Raw genomic sequence first — 27,759 nt, 5'->3', positions numbered from 1 at the left:
TACGTTTAATCCTCTCATCAGCCTATTGTTCATCTCAAAGCTGATTTCTATTTATTTTTGTCCTGGCTAGCCCCTCTTTAGTGCATATTATCCTACCTTTTCTGGGGGTCTGCAAATTTTCTAAGCATTATCCCTGATAACACATACTTTACAAACTTTCCTGCTTACCACAAGTGTATCATTTTGAGACCACATAATAGGGGCTGATGCATTCTGTGCTAAATTTCCAAGTCTTCTCCTGTCTCAAGTCTGTCCATATTATCTAAACCCTCCTTGTATATAGCGTTTTCAGACTTTGGGGACTGGTTCCCCACTGATTATTATTTGCTATCTGGAGCTTTCAGAGGCACATCTCAAAACTCGCCAAGTTCCTTGTTTCATCTAGTAAAGTCAGTGCAATATTACATCTATAATCTTGCCTCTCTTCTGTTATTGGAGATCTTCCAGGAATATTTCTTTTTACTTCCCCCATCTTTGAAAGAATTTAGGTCAAATCAAAACAGAAAAAGGAATTTATTGGAGGAACACTTGGTTGTCTACATCTTCAGGAAGACTAGAGAACTACATTCAGAATAGGCATTACAAAGAGGAGGCTACGTCACCAAAACCACAGCCAAAACCAAGCCACAAAACCAATCCAGTGAGGATACCACTGCATCACAGAGCCACTGCTGAAACCATCCATACTGCCGCATTGACACTGGCCCTACCACTGCCTTGGTTGCCAGCGTGCAGGCCAACACCTCACAGCCAGAGAGATGTCCCCACTGCTTTTGACCCTTGGTTTCTGTCTCCAGGTCTGAGACTCACGTGTCTGATTGTCATACATAAGTCATGGGTTCAGGCCCTGGCTTCAGGGGAGGTTGAGAGGTAAGTTTCAAGTCTATTCAGATTCTACAGTGGAAAATGAACTCTGCCTCCCAGCAAGACCAATAGTACAGATATTCCAAATGTAAAAAAGGGATTCAGATAACAGACAAATGGTAGGGGGAGTCTACTATGCTTTGACTGCTGTCATCTCCCTTACAGCATAGCCAGTAGACCACTCATTTGTGTGTTGCACTATAGCTAGAGTCCTTACAGGGAATATATCTTTTCATTTTCCTTCATCTAGCACAGCAGTTCCCAAACTGTGCTCTGAGGTACCCCCCCCCCCCCAGGCGCCACAGAGAACTCAGAAGACCCAGCAGCATATTTTAAATTTTCGAGGACAGGCTGGGTGCAGTGGCTCACGCCTGTAATCCCAGCACTTTGAGAGGTCAAAGCAGGCACATCACTTGAGGTCAAGAGTTTGAGACCAGCTTGGCCAACATGACGAAACCCCATCGCTACCAAAAATACAAAAACTAGCTGGGTGTGGTAGCATGGCCTGTAATCCCAGCTACTCAGGAGCCTGAGGCAGACGAATCGCTTGAACCTGGGTAGGTGGAGGTTTGAGTGAGCTTAAATTGCACCACTGTACTCCAGCCTGGGCAACAGAGTGAGACCCTATCTCTAAAAAATAATAAAATATAATTTTTAAAAAATAAAGTTTTGAGGACAGCGCAGTGGCACCTATCAGACACCACTCAGTCTCTCTCTTGAGGTGGTTTGCAGTTTCATTAGATCAGGCTACATTCCTTTCAAAACCAGCCCTTTCTTTGCAAGGCTGGTTTTCAGCAGTCTACAAGTTTTTAGAAAGTACCATGTGAGGCCCGGCGCGGTGGCTCAAGCCTGTAATCCCAGCACTTTGGGAGGCCGAGACGGGCGGATCACGAGGTCAGGAGATGGAGACCATCCTGGCTAATACGGTGAAACCCCGTCTCTACTAAAAAAATACAAAAAACTAGCCGGGTGACGAGGCGGGCGCCAGTAGTCCCAGCTACTCGGGAGGCTGAAGCAGGAGAGTGGCGTGAACCCGGGAGGCGGAGCTTGCAGTGAGCTGAGATCCGGCCACTGCACTCCAGCCTGGGCGGCAGAGCAAGACTCCGTCTCAAAAAAAAAAAAAAAGAAAGAAAGAAAGAAAGTACCATGTGAAAAAGCAATGTGGAAAAGGGAATGAGAGTGACACGTTCATTCTGATTCCAGACTTGGCAGGTGGGCAGAGCCCCACAGGCACACACATGCCATTAGTGATTGTGTTCATTCAGGAATGAAACGAAGTATTACTTTTTCTTTATATTTATGTTTGCTTCCCAAATAGCTACTTGGTTGTTAAAACATAAATATTTAAAGGTGTTTGAACCTAATAAGTTAATGCATGTAACTACTAGGGTTTTTTTGGCAAGGAGTGAAGGAGGATTGTTTTTGTTCTTGCTTTTGGCCCAGGGATGCTGTGAAAAAAATTAAAACACTAATGGCACCGTAAACCAAAAGAGTTTGGGAAACTCCAAATGAGCACAATGTCTATTAATTTTAAAAGTTAATGTTTTATTCGTCACAGTCCTGCATTGTTCAAGAGAAGCCTTGACTTCTGAGTAAAGACAAGGAATAATAGGAGGCCACTATTGTATTATTATTATAGCTACACACGCATATGATAGGTGGCAAGTGAATGACTAGAATTTCCAAAAGCAAACAACACAGCTGGGAAAGACCAGGAAATGAAGACACAGAAGAGAATACAGGTAAATGCAGAAAGCCCCCAAAGAACAAAGACAGAGTCAGGGAACCTCCCAGCCTTCTAGAAAAGGGGTTCATGGGCTGGGCGTGGTGACTCATACCTGTAATCCCAGCATTTTGGGAGGTTGCGGTGGGCACATCACCTGAGGTCAGGAGTTCCAGACCAGTCTGGCCAACATGGCGAAACCCCGTCTCTACTAAAAATACAAAAATTAGCTGGGCATGGTGGCACATGCCAGGCAGGAGAATCGCTTGAACATGGAAGGCAGAGTTTGCAGTGAGCCGACATCATGCCACTGTACTCCAACCTGGGAAACAGAGTAAGACTCTGTTTCAAAAAAAAAAAGAAAAAGAAAAAAGGGACTCATGTACCCATTACCTAGCAGAAGTGTATGGTATCACTGCTGGCAAGCACAAGGGTGTATATATATCCAGTAGAGAGAGTTTGAATAATTCTTCTATGGAGAAAATATAAGCATGCAGCAGAAAATGTCCAACTTTGGAGAGAAGAAATTTGCTTATTGATATTTCCAAAAACAGTGTCATGTTTAAGGATGAGTTTCAAAGGAGAATGCAGGTAATGACAGAACTCTAAAATCTTACACAAGTCATTAAACCCAGTTTTCTCTTCCAAAGAAAGAGTGTATGTACTTGGCATCTAGCCTGCTAAAACTCTTACTTTGTGGTGGTCTGAGATTGTTGGTGTCCTCAAAAGTGAATTTTATTTGTTTGTTTGATGTTTGTTGTTTTTTTCATGACAGGGTCTCACTCTGTCACCCAGTCTGGAGTGCAGTGGTATGATCATAGCTCACTGCAGCCTTGAACTTCCAGGCTCAGATGATACTCCCACCTCAGCCTCTTGAGTAGCTGGGACCACAGGCATGCACCCCCATGCCCAACTTTTTTTGTTTGTTTGTTTGTTTGTTTTGTCTTGCTTTGCTTTTTGTAGAGATAAGGTCTCACTATGTTTCCTAGGGTGGTTTCGAACTCCTGGACTCAAGTGATCCTCCTGCCTTGCCCTCCCATAGTGCTGGGATTACAGGCATGAGCCACCATGCTGAGCCTAAGAGTGAATTTTGTACATAGAAAAATGTTTTCAATGGTTACTTACTAAAATTAATTCAATCTATTAAAGCTATACATTTTTAAAACCTACTTCTTTATTTGGCTTTTAAATTCTGTCTTGCTGAGTCTCTTATTCTCACTTGCTTTGATGGAACCCAGCTGCCATGAGCCTGCAGCTCACAACAAGAGTTGTTCCATATGGGGAAGGCCATATGGTAAGGAAGTGAGGGAGGCCTACAGCCAACAGCAAATGAAAACCTGAGGCCCTCAGTCCAACAGCCCATGAGCAAGTGAGTGCTGCCCAAAGTCACATGAACGATCTGGGAAGGGGATCCTTTCTCAGTCAGACTCTTGGATCATAGTGACTCCTGCTGGATCTCCTTGACTGCAAGATCCTTAGGCAGACGCATCCAGGTAAGCTGCAGCTGGATTTCTGTCCAGTGGAAACTGTGAGTTATTTTAAACCTAAGTTTTGGAGTAATTTTTTTTCTTTTTTCTTTTTTTTCTTTTTTTGAGATGGAGTCTTGCTCTGTCACCCAGGCTGGAGTGCAGTGGCACCATCTCAGTTCACTGCAACCTCCGCCGCCTGGATTCAAGTGATTCTCCTGCCTCGGCCTCCTGAGTAGCTGAGATGACAGGCATGCACTACCATGCCCAGCTAATTTTTGTTTTTTGTTTTTAACTAGAGACAAGGTTTCATCATGTTGGCCAGGCTGGTTCCAAACTCCTCACCTCAAGTAATCCGCCCACCTCAGCCTTCCAAAGTGCTAGGATTACAGGCGTGAGCCACCATGCCCAGACTTGAGTAATGTTTATGCGGGAACAGACAACTAATACAGAAATTAAAAAAGACATGACAACTAAATGCAATGTGTCACCCTGGATTGGATATCGTGGGGAGGAAGAGATACTAACAGGACATATTGGACAATTGCCAAATTTGAATATTGACAGTATATTACGTAATAATATTAAACTTCCTTAATAGGATTATTGGACTGTGGTTATGTAAGGAAGTGTCCTTTTTATTACAAAATTCACATTGAAGTATTTAGAAATAAAGGAAAATGATATCTGCAATTACCTCTTACATGGTTCAGGGAAAAATTAACAATAATATGTATTATAAGTAGGGAGAGTGATAAGGCAAATGTGGCAAATTGTTAATTTATGAATCTGGATAAAGGATACATATTTAAGAGATATTTGTACATTTCTTGCAGCTCATCTGTAACTTTGAAAGTATTTTTTAAAGTTTTTTTAAGTAATAAAGAGAAGCAATTTGTCAATTGTGGCTTAAACCTAAAATGTGTTGTTACAGAATTTTAAAACGAATTGAGACTTTCCATTTCCCAGTCTATTTCTTTTTTGTTGTTTGTTTGTTTTTGTTTTTGTTTTTTGAGACAGATCTTGCTCTGTCACCTAGGCTGGAGTGCAGTGGTGAGATCTTGGCTCACTGCACCCTCTGTCTCCTGGGTTCAAGCAATTCTCCTGCCTCAGTCTGTCATGTAGCTGGGATTACAGACACGCACAACCACACCCAGCTAATTTTTGTATTTTTAGTAGAGAAGTAGTTTCACCATGGTGGCCAGGTGAACTCCTGACCTCAGGTGATCCACCCACCTCAGCCTCCCGAAGTGCTGGGATTACAGGCGTGAGCCATCACACCCGGCCATCAGATATTCCTTTATACCAAAGCAAGAACGGACTGATAGGTCACACGAGGCCAGCTTTCACCATTTCATACCTAAATCACAGCAATCACCTCAAAATTGGTCGTCTGCCTTTTGGCTCTCCCAGCTGCCCCAAACATTACAGAAGCATTCGATTTTAGAAGTTCAGAACCTATACCCTTGTCCATTATATCTGTTTTAAACTTACCGAGTCTCTATACTATCATTCCCTTACCTCTGAGAAGTACCAAACCACCAAACCAGTCTTTTTTTTTCCCTTGACTTACCTGAACCAGTGTTTCTCTCCCCTTTTAGAGCCACCTGTCACTAATATATTTAGGAAAAGACCCATTGCAAGTTTGTTGTGGAGTTCTTACTGTTCCCAGCTGTTTCTCCACATTCTGCCATGGCCCACTTGTCACTTAGCACTGTCAGTGCGGACCTGGATAATTTCCTTTAGTCTTGTGCCTCTCCTCTTCCACACATCATCACACATAGATGGTGAAGAAATAAGAGAAAGCATAAAACATGAAGAGATAAATTTTTTGAAATGTAATTCTTGAATGGAATTTCAAAAGCAAAATTCTTTCTAAAAAAAAAATACCCATATATTAAATATGTTTTAATCTTCTTTTGATTATCTGCAACATAAAGCAAAACAAAACCAGAATATTTATTTTTGGTATATATTCACATATTTTAATTAGTATCTTACTTGTATATCTTCCTCTAATACTGTGTCACTGGTACCTTTCTAAAAGTTGCGTACTTTTCAATAAGCTCTTTTTAAATTATTGTATAAAACTGATCACAACTATCTTGAAAGTTACTATTAATAAAAATTTAGTTAATTTTAAAACGTTTACAACTGTAATTTACTCTTTTTTTTTTTTTTTTTTTTTTTTTTGATAGAGATAGGGTCTCATTATGTGGCCCAGGCTGATCTCAAACTCCTAGGCTCAAGTGATCCTCCCATCTCAGCCTCTCAAAGTGTTAGAATTACAGATGTGAGCCACCATGCCTGGCTGACTCTTCTTTTTATAAAATTACTTTTTCCTCAACTTTTTGTTTTGAAAATTTAAAAGCCTACAGAAAGTTACAAGAATGAATTTATACACCTATATGAAATTTGCTAGTTGTTAATTTTTTTCAAAGTTCTCAATCTCTCTTCCCCCTCTCTCTCTTTCTGAATCATTTGAAAATAAATTACAGGTATCTAAGCCAGGTGTGGTGGCTGGGTAAACCCAGCACTTTGGGAGGCTGAGGCAGGTGGATTACTTGAAGTCACGAGTTCGAGACCAGCCTGGCCAACGTGGTGAAATCCCGTCTCCACTAAAAATACAAAAATTTGCCAGGCGTGGTGGTGGGCGCCTGTAATCCCAGCTCCTCGGGAGGCTGAGGCAGGAGAGAATCGCTTGAACCCAGGAGGCGAAGGTTGCAGTGAGCCAAGATCACACGATTGCACTTCAACCTGGGTGACGGAGTGAGACTCCATCTCGATAAATAAATAAATAAATAACAGATATCCCTGTTTACCCCAGAATCTAAAAACAAAGACATTCTCTTGAATATTCTTATATAACCACAATACAATGATCAAAATTGGGAAGTTTTAACATTGATACAACGCTACTTTTCTGATATTATTTTCTCAATAATATTTTTTCTAGCCAAGTTTTTACCATCTAGAGTCACACATTGCATTCGGTTGCCATGTCTTTAGCCTTTTTCACTCTGAAGCACTTCACTACTCTTTCTGTCTTTCATGACATTGTCATATTTGGAGGGTAGTGGTCAGTTGTTTTGTAGAACAGCTCTCGCCTTGGGTTTGTCTGATGGTTTCCTTATGCTGAAATACAGACTATGCATTTTGGAAGGAAAAGCACAGGAATAATGTGCCCTTCTCAGTGCATCACATCTGGAGGCTCCTGATGTCTGTTTGTCCCATTATTAGTGATGTTAAGCTTAATCACTTCTTCACAGTGAAAGTGACTCTTTCTTCCTCTGTGACTAATTAGTAGTCTGCTTTTATAGTAGCTCTGTTCATAATTGCCAGAAACTGAAATAAATTCAAGCATCCATCAGTGGATGAATGAATAAACAAAGCAATGCATTCATACACTGGAATACACTGAACAATAAGAAAGAACAAACTGGCCAGGCATAGTGGCTCGTGCCTGTAATCCCAGCACTTTGGGAGGCCGAGGCAGGTGGATCACCTGAGGTCAGGAGTTGGAGATCAGCCTGGTTAACATGGTGAAATCCAGTCTCTACTAAACTTAAAAAATTAGCTGGGTGTGGTGGTGGGCGCCTATAATCTCAGACACACAGGAGGCTGAGGCAGGAGAATTGCCTGAACTCGGGAGACGGATGTTGCTGTGAGCCAATATCAAGCCACTGCACTCCAGCCTCCAGCCTGGAGACAGAGCAAGACTCTATCTAAAAAAAAAAAAAAAAAAAAAAAAAGAACAAACTATCAATATACCTAACAATTTACATGAATCCCAGAGGCATTAGCTGTATGGTTTTTTTTTTTTTTAGCCAGCCTCAAAAGATATACTGTATGATTCCATTTATGTGACATTCTTCTTGTAAAGACAAAACTATAGTAACAGAGAATAGATCAGTGGTTGCCAGGAGTTAGAGGAGGTATGACTATAAAGATACAGCATGAAAGAGTCGTAAGGTAATAGAACTGTCCTATACACAGAATGTGGTGATGGTTACATAAATCTATACTTGTGTTAAAATTCATAAGACAAGGCCAGGTGTGGTGACTCATGCCTGCAATCCCAGATGTGGAAAAAAAATTCATAAAATGATATACCAAAAAATAAGTCAATTTTATAGTTTGGTGATTTTTCCTTTTTTTTTTTTCTTTTTTTTTCTCTGAGACAGATTCTCACTCTGTTGCCCAAGCCAGAGTGCAGTGGAGTGCAAAGAAGTGTAGTGGTGCGATCACAGTTTACTGCAACCTCTGCCTCCCTGGCTCAAGCAATCCCCTGCCACCTCAGCCTCCTAAGTAGCTGGGACCACAGGCCCATGACACCCAGCTAGTTTTTGTATTTTTAGTACAGACGGGGTTTCGCCATGTTGGCCAGGCTGTTCTGAACTCCTGACCTCAGGCGATCTGCCTGCCTTAGCCTCGCAAAGTGCTGGGATTATGGGCATAAGCCACCACACCTGGCTGGTAAGTTAATTTTATAGTTTGATGATTTTTCTTTTTCTTTTTCTTTTTTTTAAGATGGAGTACTACTCTGTTGCCCAGGCTGGAGTACAGTGGAGTGCAGTGGAGTGCAGTGAAGTGCAGTGAAGTGCAGTGGCATGATCATAGTTCATTGCAACCTCTGCCTCCCTGGCTCAAGCAATACCCCCAACCTCAGCCTCCTGAGTAGCTGAGATCACGTACCACCATGCCTGGATAATTTTTTTTTTTTTTTTTTTTGTAGAGACAGGGTTTCACCATATTGCCCAGGCTGGTCTTGAACTCCTGGACTCAAGTAATCTGCCCACCTCAACCTCCCAAAGTGCTGGGATTCCAGGTGTGAGCCACCACGCTTGGCTATATGTATGATGATGCTTTAAAATAAAATTTAAAATAATTCACCTGTAAGAAGATACTTGAAGACTGTGTGAACATTTTGTTTCCCTGATAGACGTAATCATTTATATATAATTCAATTCTTTCTTTCATTCTCCACCTGAGCCCAACTCTCCACTTCTATCCAAACCTTTCAGTGGCATAAAGACTTATAGCACTTGTAGTTATCCTCCTGTGGTGGCTCATTCTCCCATTCCTACAGACTATCAAATTGACATTTGAAGGGACCATATCTTAATCACAACCTCTAGAACAGCATCTTTCTCGTACAGGCAAGATTGGAGAACTTATGAATGAATGTGACTTGGCGGCCCTCTCTTATGCCAGCGCCTATGCACCTACAGAGACTTCGTGAAGCCCTGGCACATTGTTTTTAATTGTTAAATTTCTCAGTTACAGGTATCATAGAGGCATTACAGAGCACATAATATTGTCTTCTCATTACGGATACAGACTTTCATTCTGGTTATCATATCACACACATGACCTTTGCATCTGTCTGGTGCAGTCATTAGTTGGCCACAAAATCTGAAATAAATATTTCATATTAAATTTAAAATCTATGGGCCGGGCTTGGTGGCTCACGCCTGTAATCCCAGCACTTTGGGAGGCCAAGGTGGGCGGATGACAAGGTCAGGAGATCAAGACCATCCTGGCTAACACGATGGAACCTCGTCTCTACTAAAAATACGAAAATTAGTCGGGTGTGGGGGCGGCACCTGTGGTCCCAGCTACTCGGGAGGCTGAGGCAGGAGAACAGCGGGAACCTGGGAGGCGGAGCTTGCAGTGAGCCGAGATCACGCCACTGCACTCCAGCCTGGGCAACAGAGCGAGACTCCATCTCAAAAAAAAAAAAAAAAAAAAAAATCTATGATGTGCAGATATTTTTCCCTAGTGTGAAAGTTTACGTTATTAAATCTGTAGAAAGGCTGAAGAACTTAATGAGGACGCTTTATGTGAATAGCATAAACTTAATTGTTAGGATGTTAAGGTGGCGTGTTAGGGTGGCAAAGGGGAAGTGGAAGGAAAGACAACCAACATCACTGGGTGCCTACTACATGCCAGTATCTGCCTCAGGTGCTTTAAAAACATTCTCCCAGTCCCCACCCAACCCTGGGACACAGGCTACATTATGCTCACTGTAGGGTGTGTATGGAAAAAGAGAGGGTTAGTTCTACCCAGAAGCACCTGCTTAAGATGCCCTTTGCCCCATCCCTCGAGCCCACCTGACATTAGTGTCACTAATGTGAACAGTGGCATGCATGCCGCAAGTGCCCCACCTCCAGTGGGTGCTGTGGTGTCCCTTGGGGACACCCGAGCAGGGGCACAGCCTGGAAGTGCAGGAGAGTTAATAAGTAACGGTGGATGGAAGTCAGCAGATTAATACCCCAGCCTCCTTGTCCTTCAGTGGAACAACACTGAAGCATATTCTATGAAGTTCCACAGCTGATCCCCAGTGTAAGTGGGCCTCATTTTTCCTTAATGGTTTCCAACCGAGTAGCACACACTTTATAGGCTTTCTCACTTCCTTGTCTCTCTCTTCTCATACCTCACTTCTGCTTCCTGGGGTCAGTATCATCAGTCAACAGGTAAATGCAGATAGACTACCTGCATCCAAGTCCCTTGTCTTAGACCCTGCTTTGCAGGAACCCATGCTAAGATATACAGCAATATTAGTCATTCTCCTCTTCCTTTAACAATGAAACCCCTGGCCAGGCACGGTGGCGCGGTGGCTCGCTCTTGTAACCCCAGCACTTTAGGCAGATCACCTGAGGTCAGGAGTTTGAGACCAGTCTGGCCAACATGATGCAGCCCTGTCTCTACTAAAAATACAAAAATTAGCTGGGCGTGGTGGTGGGTGCCTGTAATCCCAGCTACTCAGGAGGCTGAGGCAGGAGAATTGCTTGAACCCAGGAGATGGAGGTTGTATTGAGCTGAGATTGTGCCACTGCACTCCAGCCTGGGTGACAGAGTGAAACTCCATCTCAAAATAAAATAAATTAAAATTAAATTAAATTAAATTTTAAAAAATGAAAAGCCCAGGTTTTAGCTGTGCCCAGGAACATTGAGTTATATATTACAATTTCCCAGCATCTTTGCAACCAGAACCACCATGTAACTTTTTGCCAATGGGATATAAGTGCTTTTATTTAACAAGCCATGCCTTTAAAAGAAACAAGGGTGTATTTTCTTGTTCCTTTGACCATTCCTGCTGTCTGGGAAGCAGATGTAAGGGCAGGAGCTAGAACAGCCCTCACAGATCCAGCGATAGAAGCCATATTTTGAGGATGGACTGAGCTGTCCATCCTACCCTGTTCTGCTTCACTGAGGACTATTTCAGGAGAGAAAAACAAACATCTCTCTTCCTTTTTTTTTTTTTTTTTTTTCCTGAGATGGAGTCTCGCTCTGTCGCCCAGGCTGGAGTGCAGTGGCGCGGTCTCGGTCACTGCAACCTCCACCTCCCTGGTTCAAGCAATTATCTGCCTCAACATCCCAAGTAGCTGGAACTACAGACACATGCCACCATGTCTGGCTAATTTTAATGTCTCTCTTCTTAAGCCACAGTATTGTTGGGATCTCTCTACTAATGTAGCATGGCACACATACATGGAAATTGAAACAGTGCAGAGAAGATTAGCATGGCTCCTGTGCAAGGATAACACACAAATCTGTGATGTGTTCCATACTTTTAACATAGTTAGAAAGAATGAATAAGATCCAGTGTTTGGGCCGGGCGTGGTGGCTCAAGCCTGTAATCCCAGCACTTTGGGAGGCCGAGACGGGCGGATCACGAGGTCAGGAGATCGAGACCATCCTGGCTAACATGGTGAAACCCCGTCTCTACTAAAAATACAAAAAACTAGCTGGGCGAGGTGGCGGGCGCCTGTAGTCCCAGCTACTCCGGAGGCTGAGGCAGGAGAATGGCGTAAACCCGGGAGGCGGAGCTTGCAGTGAGCTGAGATCCAGCCACTGCACTCCAGCCTGGGCGACAGAGCAAGACTCCGTCTCAAAAAAAATAAATAAATAAAAAGAAGATACAGTGTTTGATAGCACAGCAGGGTGAATATAATCAATAATAATTTAATTGTACATTTAAAAATCACTAAAAGAGTATAGTCTGTGTGTAACACAAAGGATAAATGCTTGAGAGAATGGAGGCCCCATACTCGGTGATGTGATTATTACACATTGCATGCCTGGATCAAAATATCTCACATACCCCATAAATATGTACACTTACTATTTACTCACAAAAATCAAAAAACAAAATAAAGTAGTGTGGACTGTATTTGTGCAGAGACATAAGACATTGGACAAAGTCACAGCGCTTTGGAGTAAGGTGTAAAGGGAAGGTTTGCATTCAGATCTGTGGGAATCCATAGCTCAGGCTCTTAGTGAGCCTCTCATTTACTGTGGATACATGACTTGCCTCCTATGTGTTGGGGTAGTAAAAAGGCTGAAAAGTGTTGCATTATTGATGACACTTCACAGAAGAGATTTATCTTCCTTTTTCCGACAGGGGAGGGAAAGGTTAATTCTGAGTTCCATCAACATGCAAATGAGTCCGGCTGCAGGCGGCTCACACCTATAATCCCAGTGCTTTGGGAGGTCAAGGCAGGAGTAGCACTTGAGCCCAAGAGTTTGTGACCAGCATGGACAAGATGGCAAGTCCCCCGTCTCCACAAAAAAAAAAAAAAAAAAAAAAAGGAAGGAAGGAAGGAAAAAGAAAGAAAGAAAGAGAGAGAAAGAGAAAGAGAGAAAGAAAGAGAAAGAAAAGAAGAAAGGAAAGGAAAGAAGAAGAGAGAGAGAAAGAAAATTAGCTGGGCATGGTGGCACAGGTCTGTAGTCCCAGCTACTCGGGATGCTGAGGCAAAGAATTGCTTGAGCTTGGAAGTTAGAGGCTGCAGTGAGCTACAATCTCACTACCTGGCTCCAGCCTGGGTTACAGAGCGAGATGCCATAGAAGAAGGAAGGAAGGGAGGAAAGGAGGAAGGGAGAGAGGAAGGAAGGGAGGAAGGAAGGGAGGGAGGAAGGAAGGGAGGCAAATACAAATGAAAATGGAAGACATCATGATGCTATGAAGAAAGCTTAAATCTGCTGAGGTCAGAATTGCTTTTTTCGTAAGAACCAAAACAAAATATTTAATCGTTGTTATGAGCTAAATTGTGCCTCCTTTACCCCATCCCCCATCTCTCACCCCAAATTCATATGTTGAAGCCCTAACCCCAAGTACCTTAAAATGTGACTGTCATCGGAGGTAAGGTCATGAGAGGGGTAATTAAGTCAAAATGAGGCCATTAAAGTGGGCCCTAATTCAGTCTCACGGGTATCCTTATAAGAAAAGGAAATTTGCACACACTAAGAGACCCCAGGAGGTCTGCACAGAGAAAAGACCATGTGAAGAGGCAGCAAGCAAGCCAAGGAAAGAAGTCTCAGAAGAAATCAACCTGCCGGGACTTCAATCTTGGACCTCCAGCCTCCAGAACTGCGAGGAATACATTTCTGTTATTTAAGACACCCAATCTGTGATACTTTACTATGGCAGCCCTAGCAAACTAATAGTCACTTACCCTCATCAAGGAAGGATACAGCATGTTTCCACCAGATGAATAGTTAAGTAAATGAATAAATGAATGATCGTGGTGCCATACTGCTAGGGAAACAACACAAACATTTTGCTCTATAACATGCCATTCATTAAAGCACATTTTAATTCAGCTTGACTGAGAGAGAAGAAGGCTAACACGACCTAGCTTAGATATGTGTAGTAATCAAAAAGAACACAAGAGTCTGTGAGTTATTTCAGTTTTGCTAAACACAAAATGACATTGTCCTGAATGCATCTGTAGCCAGGTCAAGAAATCTGAAATGATGAAACAGCAGAATTCTGAATCTCAGGCTGAGTGGCTGCATGAATTTCCAAGAGTGATGAGCTTCTGAGATGAACCATTAAAATTTCATTAAAAGTAGGCCACAGCTGGAGGTCAGAGGAAAAGGTTACATGAGGTTATACAATCCTAAAAGAACAATATTTCATCTTTGGTTTTTAGTGAACCAATTATTTCCATGGTTATAGGAAGCTTCCTATATTTCTAAATAAAGCACCTTAAACGCAAAATGCCCAAAATCGAACTCATGATTTTTTTCTTGGAATTTTCTCTCTTTTTAGTGAGGAATCATTTTAGTTGCCCATACCATTATCCTCCTAGTCATCCAAATTGTAATTTCGTTTTTGTATAGAACTGAGGACAAAACTTTCTCTGCCATCTCTTTCCATGGAATAGTATCCTGAGTTTCTAGGTAATTCATGTTAAAGTTGTTACCATTTGCAACTATGTATCTGTGTAAAAATTATCTTGCCATTATACAAGAAACAAAACTCAGATATAAAAGAATTGCAATGCTGAGGCTAGTATAAGATACAATTGCCATCCATAATCTGTATATCAAACGTGCATTCAAACAAACATCATAATTTCATTGTTTTAATTTATAAAATAAGCTTATCCTAATTCCTTTTAATCTAAATCTAGACTAAAAAGAATATCTTTTGGCCAGGCTTGGTGGCTCAGGCCTGTAATCCCAGCACTTTGGGAGGCGGAGGCGGGCGGATCACGAGGTCAGGAGATGGAGACCATCCTGGCTAACACAATGAAACCCTGCCTCTACTAAAAATACAAAAAAATTAGCCTGGCGTGGTGGCGGCACCTGTAGCCCCAGCTACTTGCGAGGCTGAGGCAGGAGAATGGCGGGAACCCAGGAGGCGGAGCTTGCAGTGAGCCGAGATCGCACCACTGCACTCCAGCCTGGGCAACAGAGAGACTCCGTCTCAAAAAGAGAAATGGAAGAAGAAAAAGAAAATCTTTTAATGTTGGAATGCCGTAATTTTTTTTTTTTTTTTTTGAGATGGAGTTTCACTCTTGTTGCCCAGACTGGAGTGCAATGGCGCGATCTCTGTTCACTGCAACCTCCACCTCCGGAGTTCAAGTGATTCTCGTGCCTCAGCCTCCCGAGGAGCTGGGATTACAGGCACATGCCACCACGCCCGGTTAAGTTTTTTGTATTATTACTAGAGACAGGGTTTCACCATGTTGGCCAGGCTGGTCTTGAACTCCTGACCTCAGGTGATCTGCCTGCCTTGGCCTCCCAAAGTGCTGGGATTACAGGCATAAGCCACCACACCTGACTGGAATGCCACAGGGAAAAATGTCTGCTGCTAAAATTATGTGGAAAAAATCATTTATCTCTAGAATAAAAAGCAAGATCACAAGACAAGAGAATGACTCTACTTTCCTCTTCAGCCCCATCCCTTGCTACTCAGTCACATCACGCATAGTCTCTGGAAAATCATCTTTTTTCTCATTCCATTCCTCCTCTGCCATCCTCTGTCTAAAGTGCATCCTTCGCCTGCACTTTAGGCCCCCATACCCTTGAAGATTCAATTCAGATCTCACCAAAAAGTATTTTCTGGCCCACCAAGACCTGGCCAGAAGTACCTCTTTCAAACATCTCTAACGGTAAACAGCCTTATGGAACACTATCGCTTTGGGCTGAGCTTCTGCACTAGGCCCCAAGGGACCAGACCAAACCAAAATGGAGTCACTTGTGCTAAATGCCACGCCATCAGAATGAAACTTTAAGGAAGTCGATAGATCTCAAAACAGATCAGTTTTTCCTGAAAACTGGAGATTCCAGTCTACCTGAGTCAGCTATTTTCCCTTTGCTTAAACTGGTATAAAAAAGTAACCTGAAGTAACCTGATGTTTACCAGTCAAGCTTTTTTTCCCCTATTGTTCTGTTTCCTTGTTCCCACCTTACAAAACCCACTGTTCAGCAGTTGCTCATGAGAGCTTTCAGTACATTTGGTGGAATGAAGGCTGCCCTGATTCATAAATCCCAAATAAATGCCCATCTTTGATCTATAACTATATTTGTTGTAATTTTGTCTTTTGACACTTACAATAACATATGTTTTCAATTTTTATATTTACATTTCTCACTAAAGTGAGTGTGTGGAGGAGAGATTGTGCTAGAGATAGCCTAGCACATGGTGGACATGCAGAAATATGAAGGAAGGAAGGAAGGAAGGAAGGAAGGAAGGAAGGAAGGAAGGAAGGAAGGAAGGAAGGAAGGAAGGAAGGAAGGAAGGAGGGAGGGGGGGAGGGAGGGGGGGAGGGGGGGGGGGGGGGGGGGGGGGGGGGGGGGGGGGGGGGGAGGGAGGGAGTAGAGAAAAGAGAAAAAGAGAAAGGGAGGGAAGGGAAGGAGGAAGACAATTTCATATTAAAGGACTCATAAATGTGGCAAGTTTTGCTGTTATGGCATAATTCGAAGGAAATATTAGCTGAGCTATCTCTCAAAATTATGGTTAATACTCAGCTTTCAGCAAACTGAATTTCCCACCATAAGAGATTCTTTTCTGGGGTGGGGGAGGGAGGCCAAGAATTAGTACTCTGAAAGCAAGCATTTAAGCTGGAAATACTCCTCTACATCTAAAATATGACAGATGTCTCCAAGTCTTCAGACCAGGTTAACCAGAGGAGAGAAGGGCCTGGGAAGAAAGGACAAAAAAGTAGACAGTGAGACCCATTTCATGCCAGTTTCCCAGAGATGGTGGGAGAAAAAGGACAGAACAGTACAGACTCATCAGGAACCATTCAGTGCCCAGTTATGACATGTTTAAACACTGCCTTTTTTGAGTTTTTTCTGCAACCCTGTGAGACGGGAGGGTGTCACACATTTCTTCATTTGGAGAAACTGAGCTCCTAAAAGATTAGATAGAAGTAAAACTGGTAACAGCAGCCAAACTTTTCAATAGTCTCTCCTAGAGCAATGCTCTGTGGAAGGGAGAGAAACTATGTTGCCTCCCTAATGATAATGTGCTGATTCTGTTTGTTTAACTAAAGCTACACCAGATTAGCAGACCATAATTACAGCTAAAATCCTTGTCTCTGATACAGTTGACAGAATGTCTGTTTCACTGAGCTGAGCTCCCAGGAAAGGCTTTACTCAAGGTTAAGCCAGGCTGCCTGAAAGCAATAGTGCTGTTTCAGTGTCACACTGGATACTTTATCTGAGCAGCAGGATTTCCTACCCTAGGGTTTCACATGGTTTACTTTGATTTCTTGGGGTGATAAGTAAGTTTGCTCCTCTTTGAAAGGTTGTGTTAGTGGCCATACCGTTGTAAAACCTTAAGAACTTTCTTTTGTGTCTGGATAGAAAGATATCTGCCCTTTTCTTGTTATACAACTTTACTAGGCCTTGTTTTAGGGAATTCCTCCCTCCATCCCCCAATTCTTTTCTTGCCTTTCAGCTTTGCAGAATGCAATGAAGTCTGTCACTAATAATCTTTCCTTGACTGGGCGTGGTGGCTCACAACTGTAAGTCCAGCACTTTGGGAGGCCGAAACAGGTGGATCACCTGAGGTCAGGAGTCCGAGACCAGCCTGGCCAACGTGGCAAAACCCATTCTCTACTACAAAAATAAAAATTAGCCCGGCATAGTGGCGAGTGCCTGGAATCCCAGCTACTAGGGAGGCTGAGGCGGAAGAATCGCTTGAACCCGGGAGGCGAAGGTTGCAGTGAGCTGAGATCTGGCCACTGCACTCCAACCTGGATGACAAGAGAGAAACTCCATCTCAAAATAATAATAATAATAAATCTTTCCTTTATTGAGTCAACTTTGAATGTTATGCTTAATTCCTTGAGACCTAGAAATGGAATTCAGTGTGTGTGTTTGATCACTAGTGGTTTTCTATAATGGATCGAGGAATGTTCTCACCTCTTGCCAGTCTTTTATATAGTCCTGCTCTCTTCTCTGTCAAGTCCCTTCTCTATTCACTCTCATCTACTTTGTAAATCATAAAGCAAAATGTCAATGAATTTGACTAAAATTTCAAGAAATAAATCAAGGTGAGAAAAGTAAGCTGACAACAGAGTTGAGAGTAAAAGGGGAAGCATTTGAATGGGTCTGTTTTGCTTCCCCCGCCCAAAACCAACCCAGACATTCCTTAAATAGAGCCCACAGTTTGTGGGCTTTCTAATGAATAGTGGCCAAGAGGCAGCCTCACATTTGAGGCAGGCTATTACCATTTTTTCTTCATTCCCTCTCCTTAATTAGGGTCTTTAAAGGGAGGCTGCCTTCAGATTCTGACAAACAGTATTAGCTTCCTCAGAATACAAGGCCTGATCCTGCAGCTATTGTCAGGAGGGTTTGCATTGAATCTGTGACATTGTCTATATTTCTAGAATGCAGGAGGAATATCTCGACAGAGAATTAGCTGTGGGTGTTATAAAAAGCCTATTCCTGAAGGTCTGAAGAACTGATTTTAGTAACCCAGAATAATACGGCAGGGAGATAGACTTGTTTGGTTTTCAGTTTCACCATTTGGCTAATGCCCACAATAAGATGCATTTTACCTATACCAAACACATACACACCAAAAAATTCTTGAAACAATATTTATCCCCTTTCCATGCAATTCCTTCTATTTTCCATCCGAATTTATTTCAGTTTCTAAATGCAAACCTCCACCTTCTGAATTGATTATCTCACACTAAGGAGTGGCAACCCACTGTTTGAAAAGCACTCAACGGGATGCCCTTTATTTTTCTAACCCTGTAATTCAATATAGAGAGATTCTGAATTGAGGACAAGCCTGATGAGTTTGAGGTATGGAATAAAGGAATCTGATCGGCTCCAAGTTTGTTGTGTTTTTAAATCTTCCTGTGTGTTCATTCTCTTCACCACAGAGAGGACTCTATTATCTTTGCTCAAAGAGCAGACAGTGCTCTAGCTGTTTTCCCCTGCTTAGCTTTGATCCCTGCAGCCATGCTCAGCCCTTCCCCCAAGCCCTCCCTTCCAGATGGGTTGAGGTTGTTGAGACTCCAGGGGTTTTCAGGGCTGGGAGCCCGCTGAGTGTTCACTGTTCCCACCTCCAATCTGCTCCATCCTCCAGCTACATTTCATTCCGGATCTACCAGGTTAATGGGATTATTGTTTTTCTCTGTTATTCTGTTATTTCATATGGGGTGAATCCGTTTGTTCCTGGGACAATTTTTAGTTGTTGGCTGAGATGACAAAAATGGGTGGGGATTTTATTTTAGGAATAAGTGTTCTTCATCAGCCAGAATTTAATCTGGGAAGAATTTATTCACTCTCAAATGGGTTACTTTTTGAAGTGACTTAAATATAAGATTTGTTTGGCTGGGTGTGGTGGCTCACACCTGTAATCCCAGCACTTTCGGAGTCTGAGGCAGGGGGATCGCTTGAGCCCAGGAATTCAAAACCAGCCTGGGCAACATATGGAGACCCTGTCTCTATTATTAAAAAAATTTTTTAATAAGATTGTTTTATCAGATAAAAGCAAAGCATATCTTAAGACACGACTCATGTTTTAATGCCTATATCATCATCAAATCAATCATACAACATTTTAGCTTCAAATTTTAATTTTGGTTAGAAAGATAAAGTGATAGACTGATTATATCATTTATTTTATTCATTGTATTCAACAACATTTACTGAGTACTTATTGGATACAAAGCACATTTACTGACCTCAAGATATCTAGACCTTTAGAAGGGAGTGTTTTAAAAATGCCTACAAATAGCCATTACATAAAATAAGATTTTAATAAGTGACTATACACAGTATAGTACATAGCCTAATCATAGTATCTCATCCTTTTCAGAACTCATAAGAGTGAAAAGGGAAATTACTCGTTCCTAGTATACCTGTCTTGTCAAGACATAAGATTGCCAAATTTCTCTATTCTTCATTTTAATTAAATGCATGAATGACTGAGTGAATGCTGAGTGTCTATTTGGTGCCATGTGCTATAAATGTGACGAAATGGTCCTCCTATTGATCTTTCTTTGGTTTATTGATGTTTGTCTCGAAAGAATTGACTTCCCAATACCTGGAATGCATGAGCATGGAGAGAGACTGAAAAATGGAAAGAAAGAGGCATGAAGTAAGGCTACTGGAGACTCGGGTTTTTCCTTCCTCTCTGATTGTCCAAATCCAATAGAAATATAAAGTGAGACCAGATGCATTGGCTCATGTGTGTAATCCCAGCACTTTGAGAGGCCAAGGCAGGTGGGTCACCTGAGGTCAGGAGTTTGAGACCAGCTTGGTCAACATGGTGAAACCCCGTTTCTACTGAAAATACAAAAAATTAGCCGGGCGTGGTGGCACTCACTTGTAAATCCCAGCTACTACTCGGGAGGCTGAGGCAGGAGAATCGCTTGATCCTGGGAGGCAGAGGTTGCAGTGAGCTGAGATCACACCATTTCACTCCAGCCTGCGCAATAGAGCAAGACTCCATCTCAGAAAAAAAAAAAAAAGACATATAAAGTAATATAAAATACAAAATTTTAAACTATAGTAGCAACATTTGAAAAAGTCAAAAGAAACAGATAAAATTTATCTTTAACAACGTATCTTACAGAATCTGATATATCTAAAATATTATCTCTACAATGTGAAATCAACTAAAAAACATTAGTAAGATAGTTTACATTCTTTCAGGTATTTTTGGACTATTGTCTTCAAAACCTGGCATGTATTCTTCACTAACAGCACATCTTAATTTTGATTAACCATATTTCTTGGGTTCAATAACCACAAATCACTAGTGGCTATCCTATTGAACAACATAGCCTAAATAAAGAAGCAGAAGTCAAGGAAAATCTAGATAGTTAATAAACATCTTTAACATTTAGAGGAAGGGACTCTTACTTTATGGGGTAGGGGAAAATCTGAAAACCAGTTTTTTGTTTCTACCGATGGAGAAATGGGAGTTGCCAACTCAAGATCCACTCCTTTCTCTTCCAGCCTCTCAGATGTGGGGATATGAGACAGAGCTGGGGCTGAACCTCTCCTACTTCTCTCCAGCACCCCAGAATTTAATCTGCTCTGAGGCAAACAAAGGCGACTCTACAATCCTCACATTAGTATCATGGCTTGCAGTTGATAAATGCTTTCATGTACAATATATCATCAGATATTTAATCATACCTCGAGGTGGTCAGTTGAAATATTACTATCCTCACTGTATAGATGAATGTTCTGGGGCTCAGGGAGATTAAATGGCTTGCTCCGAAGTAGCACAGTTAGTATCCAAGTGTTTTCAAACTTAAGCTAGTGTATGTCCCACTAAACCAGAGCTGCCTGGCAAAGGAAGTTAAGAAAATATTTACAGAAGTATGATTTTTTTAATTCTCTGGACACATTTCATCTACTCAATCCCATCCCCCTCCAAAAAAAACAAAAACAAAAAAAAAACACTGGTGATCATTTTACAAAAGCATTGCAGAAATAACCTCTTGGCCAACTGAGTTTTTAACTGGGTTTTTGTATTTTTTTTTTTTTCAGTTGGACCTCATTGTCTAGTGTAGCAATTTAGAACATCTAATTATTGACAGCAAGTCTATATATTACAAAGGCAGAGTTTTTGCATTGGCCCTGAAGTGTGTTGCAATCATTTTTGTCTGGGAAAACAAACAAAAGTGGATAGGCAGCATGGTTGTTATATGAGATGCTGGCTGAGTCCCAGACCCTAGGACATTGGCTTACCTGCCAACAATACCTCCCTTTCAGGCAATGCCAACTGTTTTATGAGAAGATCACAGTTCTCTGGAAGTGAGCTTTTGTGTTTTGCTCTAATCAGCAGGATACAACTTTACTACTGTCATGGAGGGAATTACAGTAATTCTATCAACTTTTGATGCAACCTTCTTCTGACACTGTGTGAAACAGACTGGAAAGACTCTAAAGATGGAGAGACCTCAATGCTTGAGAAAAGGAATTCTGTTTTTTGGAAGGTCTCTAGAACACAGGGTATGCAATATGTTTATCACTGCAATTTCAGAAACATGATGGGCTCTAGGAACCCATTCTCATCGATCTGTTTCTATTGCGCCTGGTTTTTTTTCTGCTCCACCCAATTGTCTTCCTATTTTTATATCTTTCATTCTGGAGCCATGTTGCTTGGTCAAGCCACCATTCAAAATAAATGATTTTTTCCCCTCTTTTATGTTATACCTACTTTCTTCATTCTTGGCTGTTACTTTTCTCAATTAACCTTTGGCAAATTATAACGAAATTAAATTTAGCTTGTTGTAGAGAGAGTCATTGTAGAAGCTGCGATGGTCTGGAAGTGAAATAAAAATTATTTTGATAGCCCTCAGAATGTGGACGAAAATTGTAAAAATCCAGCTGGGAGTCAGTGTATCCAGTTCATCTCATTCGCAGTAAATCATTGGGCGTCTCCTTGTAGCTGCCACAGTAATGCTAATGATGATGACTTCTTGCTTGAAGTGCTGAGTGTTGAATCCTTTGCCCCAGTTATGTGCCACAGGCTGATTTCCTTAACAGTAGACAAATACTGGAAACACAAAAGGAAGAAGCCGGGTCCTACTAAGCCACTCCCTTTGTCTAGTTTATCACTCAGTTCTGTCTATTTTTTCCTTCCTCTGTGGGAAATGAGGAGTTCATAAATGATAATAACAAACTTGCAGAAAAATATTAAGACAGAAGCTTTTGTAGCAGCCAGCATTTTTCTAAGAGGAGGTCAAAGCATAAAGAAAGAAATTGATCAGCCTCTGTTCCTATCTCCTCCCAAAAACTCCTTCTCTAGAAATCCTATTCTCAGAAACTAGTAATCAGGCATTAAGAAAAATTGCTTAATCCACTGGGCCGATTCATGTAGCTTATTAGCTATCTTCCTTTAGACTGAAAAAAAAAAATTAGCCAAATTATTTACTAGCAAATCCGGAAAGTAGGTAAAGTTCTTTAGCAGTTTAATGTTACTATAACAGTCTGATTCACACACATTTATAAAATTCTCATCGGCACGAGTTGGCACACCCACAAGAAGGAAATGTCATCCATGACAATGGGACTATCGTGTCTTTTATAGCAGACATTCTACTATACATTTGCTGGGATCAAGGAAAAACTTACCCTTTGCCCTCTGAAGGCTTACTGAAAAATCAACTGACGAAAGGCAGATTAATAGGCGAAATGGCATACAGGTGTGTTAGTGTGCATGAGGGAGAATCACAGAATGATTGTCCAATATCCCAGTGAGGTACAGATGGTCGTATACACTTCTTAGGGGAAAGAGATAGAGACGTGTAGACGATCGATTTTTAGGGGATCTCAATGGGCTTGGAGAACATACAGTGGCCTGGGATAAAGTATTTTGGGCCAGCAGAGCAGACAATGGTTTGTGACCAGTCTGTCCAGGCATGTTGATAGAATTCAGTCTTTCTTCCCATGAGTTCAGTTAATGAATACTCAGGGAAGGGGCCAGAAGTAATTGTTTTCTTCATTGTCAGGTCCAAAATGTAGGCAAATAAGGAATTTCAGGGGACAACTTCATCCTGCACCGAGGATTAAGAGACAGGAGGGGGAGGAGGCCCCAGAGACCTCGAGGCTCCTTCAGTTCAGCATGTCAAAGTACCATCTTTTGGGGTATTCGTTTCTAAGCTCCAACACATTCAAAGTACCTCAAAAGAACCAGATGCTGCTAAGATAGTTCACAGGAAGATTCTGTCCTCCTCTCTGCATCCTATATTTAAAATTCAAGTGGTTTCTCTTTCTAGGCTACCCCATTACTTTGTTGGTTAAAAGATGTGCTACTCATTTAAAATGTCAAATTACATAGTCAGAGAACTGGCCTACCTGATTCACGTACTCTGCCTTTCTCAGTCCCTGTAATCTCAGCATCATACATTCCATCTTTTCAACGTGCATATTAAAAGGTATCTTAAAGACTTTATTACTTGTACAGAAACACAGGAGTATCTGCGAATGCTGATTCAGCTTGCAAAATACATAGAAAAGTAGCAAGAAAATGATGTAACACCCCATGTGGTTGGTATACTGGCCTGGTTTCAAGGCTGAAAGCAGTCTGAAAGGGTCTGAAAAAAGTCTGAAAATGTGTGTGATTGTGTGTGTGTGTGTGTGTGAGTGTGTGTGTGTGCAGCCATGCCTAACAAGTCATGTTTAACGCCATGCCTAACAGCTCATGTTTAGCTTTCTTTTTTTTTCCTTTTCTTCTTTTTGATACAGAGTCTCATTCTGTCACCTAGGCTGGAGTACAGTGGTGCCATCACAGCTGACTGCAGCCTCGATCTCCTGGACTCAACCAATCCTCCTGTCTCAGCCTCCCAGGTAGTTGGGACTACAGTTACATGCCACCACCATCAGCTAATCTTTTAAGTTTTATTTTTAGTAGAGATGAAGTCTCACTATGTTGCCCAGGCTGGTCTCGAACTCCTGGTCTCAAGCAATCCTGTCGCTTCAGCCTTCCAAAGTGCTGGGATGACAGGCATGAGCCACCCAGCCCAGTCATGTTTGGCTTTCTTTGTCCTTTTTTTTTTTTAAACTTCAACTTTTATTTTAGATACGGAGGTACATGTGCAGGTTTGTTACATGGGAATATTGCATGATGCCGAGGTTTGGGGTTAGAATTCCATCACCCAGGTAGTAAGCATACCATACAATAGGTTTTTCAACCCTCCCACCCCCCACCCTGTAATAGTCTCTAATGTCTTTTCCCATATTTATGTCCCTGTGTGATTAGGTCACTTCCCAGAATGCTATATACCCACACACATTGAGAAAGTTTTTGGCACTAGAATTGCCCTGGGTGATTGTGTTGGAACGAGTGCCAAGACAGTAATGTTCTTACCTGAAACACTGCTGGAGTCTGCAGGAAGGCACTGATCCACCCTTCCTACAACTTGTTCATGCCAAAAAATACAAGGAAAGATGTAGCTCCCCGAGGGAGATGGCGAGAAACTCTTGCCTCCTTTTAAATGAGTAGAACTTAAAGTTATGAACTAAGATAAAGAGAAAACATAAAACAAATATTTTTCAAAGAGTAGCAAAATATTAGAACCCTAAAAGATCTGATGGGCATATTTATCTTGCTTGTTTCACCCTCATTATCATCATACAAGTTTATTTCATTTAAAAAACAGACAACATAGAGAAGCATAGAAAGCACTCCAATCCCCCATAATTCCACCTCCTAAACATGCATACATTTATAGACTATGGTTCCATGGAACCTGATATATACAGGACCTGATACAGATGGATAAATTTTTCCCACCAAAATATCATAAATTATATTTCATTGTAGAAAATGTCTTTCTTACTTAACAACAAATCACTGTCAGTAAATAAATATTTACCACATCATTGGTTGTTTTTTTGAGTGCTTTTGTTGTTGTTGTTGTTGTTGCTGTTGTTTTGAGACAGGATCTCGCTGTGATGCTCAGGCTGGAGTGCAGTGGTATGATCTCAGTTCACTGCAAACTCTACCTCCTGGGCTCAAGCAATCCTCCCACCTCAGCCTCCTGAATAGCTGGGATCACAGGTGTGCCACCATGCCTAGCTAATTTTTTGTATTTTTGGTAGAGACAGGGTTTCACCATGTTGCCCAGGCTGGTCTCCAACTCCTGAGCTCAAGCGATCCTCCCACCTTGGCCTTCCGAAGTGCTGTGACTACAGGCCTGAGCCACTGTGCCCAGCATACCACATCATTGTTAATGGGTACATAGTATTCTCCTAAGTGGATGTATTATAATTGATTTAACCCTATCATTGATTGCTTGAGTTCTTTTCAACTTCTACAGTGATAATTAATTCTACAATAAACAGTCTTCCAGCCAGGCGTGGTGGCTCACACCTGTAATCCCAACACTTTGGGAGGCTGAAGCGGGTGGATCATGAAGTCAGGAGTTCGAGACCAGCCTAGCCAACATGGTGAAACCCCGTCTCTATTAAAAACACAAAATTAGCCAGGTGTGGCAGCACATGCCTGTAATCCCAGCTACTCAGGATTACAGTTCATGCAGGAAAATCGCATGAACCGGGGAGGTAGAGGTTGCAGTGAGCTGAGATCAGGCCATTGCACTCCAGCCTGGCACTCTGTCTCAAAAATAAATAAATAAGAATTAATCAATTAATTAACAAACCCAGATTTCAGGTGTCTCCTAATTTGAGGGACCAGAAGGGAACACCATGACCATGCGTAGCTGCCTTTGCGTTCATCCCTTACATTGTAACTACCAGGATATGTGAACTCAGCCTGTCTTTGAAGCTCCTGAATAATCCTCTAGTGTAAAAACCTTAGTGAACATGTAAACATAACTGGAGTTTTCATAGAGAAGGTGGAAAACAGGTTTTGCAAAACACATCTCACAGAAGAAATTCCCCCACAGACATGTCTGTTCTTACTCATTACCTGTTATATCTGGGACTGGGGTAGAGGGTGGTTTGCAAACAAATCAGTTCTTCTCCTCAACTTGCTTCCTCAAACTTGTCTTGATGCTCAGCCAAACAAAGGAGCCTCCAGTTACCAGAAATTGCGCTTCTTAGAAGAAAATTTAGCAATCATCTAAACTTGTTTTAAACATGCCCTTTGAGATATCACACCCAGCTCCAGCAGTTTGTATTAATGTATTTCTTCAGATCCTTTTCTGTTAAATCCTTCAAGAGTGTTAACTTTTCTTCACCTAGTTTCTGCCCATTTCTTGTCAATTTTCTTTCTAGTTGGTTTATTTATTTATTTATTTTTCTTATTTTTCTTTCTGTTTTTTGTTTGCTTGTTTTGGTTTTGGTTTTGGGTTTTGTTCGAGACAGTCTTGTGCTATGTTGCCCAAGCTGGTCTCAAACTCCCAGGCTCAGGCAATCCTCCCACTTCAGCCTCCTGAGTAGCTGGGATTACAGATGTGTGGCATCATGCTCAGCTCTTTTTCTAATAATTTTTTCTTCTCAGGTTGCTACTGCAGTTGGAGTAGTTGGGCTCGCTATGTTGCTCAGGCTGGTGTCGAACTCCGGAGCTCAAGCAATCCACCTGCCTTGGCCTCCCAAAGTGCTGGGATTACAGGCATAAACCAGCAGGCCCGGTTAAGTCGTATTTTTTAAAGTTCCCCAACTTTACTCCACTATATTTTCTAATCAACTCTTCTTTATATATAGAAAAAGTATTGATTTAGATATTTTTTTGTGTGTGAAGTCAACTACCTTACTGATTGATCTCATTGTTTCTTCTGTTTTAATTGATATATTATTGTTATCTGCAAACAATAATCGTGTCTCCTTCTTTCGAGTATTCATACCTCTTATTACTTTCTCACGTCTAATTACATTGAGTAGTGCCTCTAAATTCGGAGTACTAGTAGTGATGATGGACTTCTTTGTCTTCCATTGCAAAAGCTTTTAATGCTTCCATGAAAAACAACACGGATTTTGACATATAGTTTAAACATATACACACATACGCACACAATTTTAATTTCAAAGAGTTTACATTTATTCCTATTTAGTGATGGTTTAAGTTCCTTATCTGTATATTTGCTTTGTTTGCTTTTATTTTTAAACTAGGAAGAAATATTGGATTTGTCAAAATCCTTTGAGATACCAGTCTACTGACCCATACTGAATTTGAATTATCTTCTTTTTAAACACTTAAATAAACTTAGACATGTTTATGGGCTGTTCATTCTATTGTAGCGATCTACAAGTCATTTCTAACACAAAAACAGTACAGGTATATTTATTGAACATTTTAACACATTATAATAGCTACAAATATTAGTCCTTCTCTCTCTCTCTCTCTCTCTCTCTCTCTCTCTCTATATATATATATATATATATATATATTTTTTTTTTTTTTTTTAAGACGGAGTCTGGCTCTGTCACCCAGGCTGGAGTGCAGTGGCGCGATCTCGGCTCACTGCAAGCTCCGCCTCCTGGGTTCACACCATTCTCCTGCTTCAGCCTCCCAAGTAGCTGGAA

The 27,759-nt window shown here is 41.5% G+C and overlaps 1 non-coding gene across 1 annotated transcript; it reads left to right on the top strand.

The window, feature by feature from the left end:
• Positions 1 to 11,527: 11,527 nt before the first annotated feature.
• Positions 11,528 to 11,631, top strand: LOC111553014. The gene has a single exon (XR_002734804.1). It is a non-coding gene; the product is annotated as a U6 spliceosomal RNA (small nuclear RNA).
• Positions 11,632 to 27,759: the final 16,128 nt, after the last annotated feature.

Source organism: Piliocolobus tephrosceles, chromosome 19, assembly GCF_002776525.5.
Source record: "Piliocolobus tephrosceles isolate RC106 chromosome 19, ASM277652v3, whole genome shotgun sequence".
Lineage (NCBI taxonomy): Eukaryota > Metazoa > Chordata > Mammalia > Primates > Cercopithecidae > Piliocolobus > Piliocolobus tephrosceles.
The sequence above is the reverse complement of the archived record's forward strand: the minus strand, read 5'-3'. Positions and strand labels throughout refer to the sequence as shown.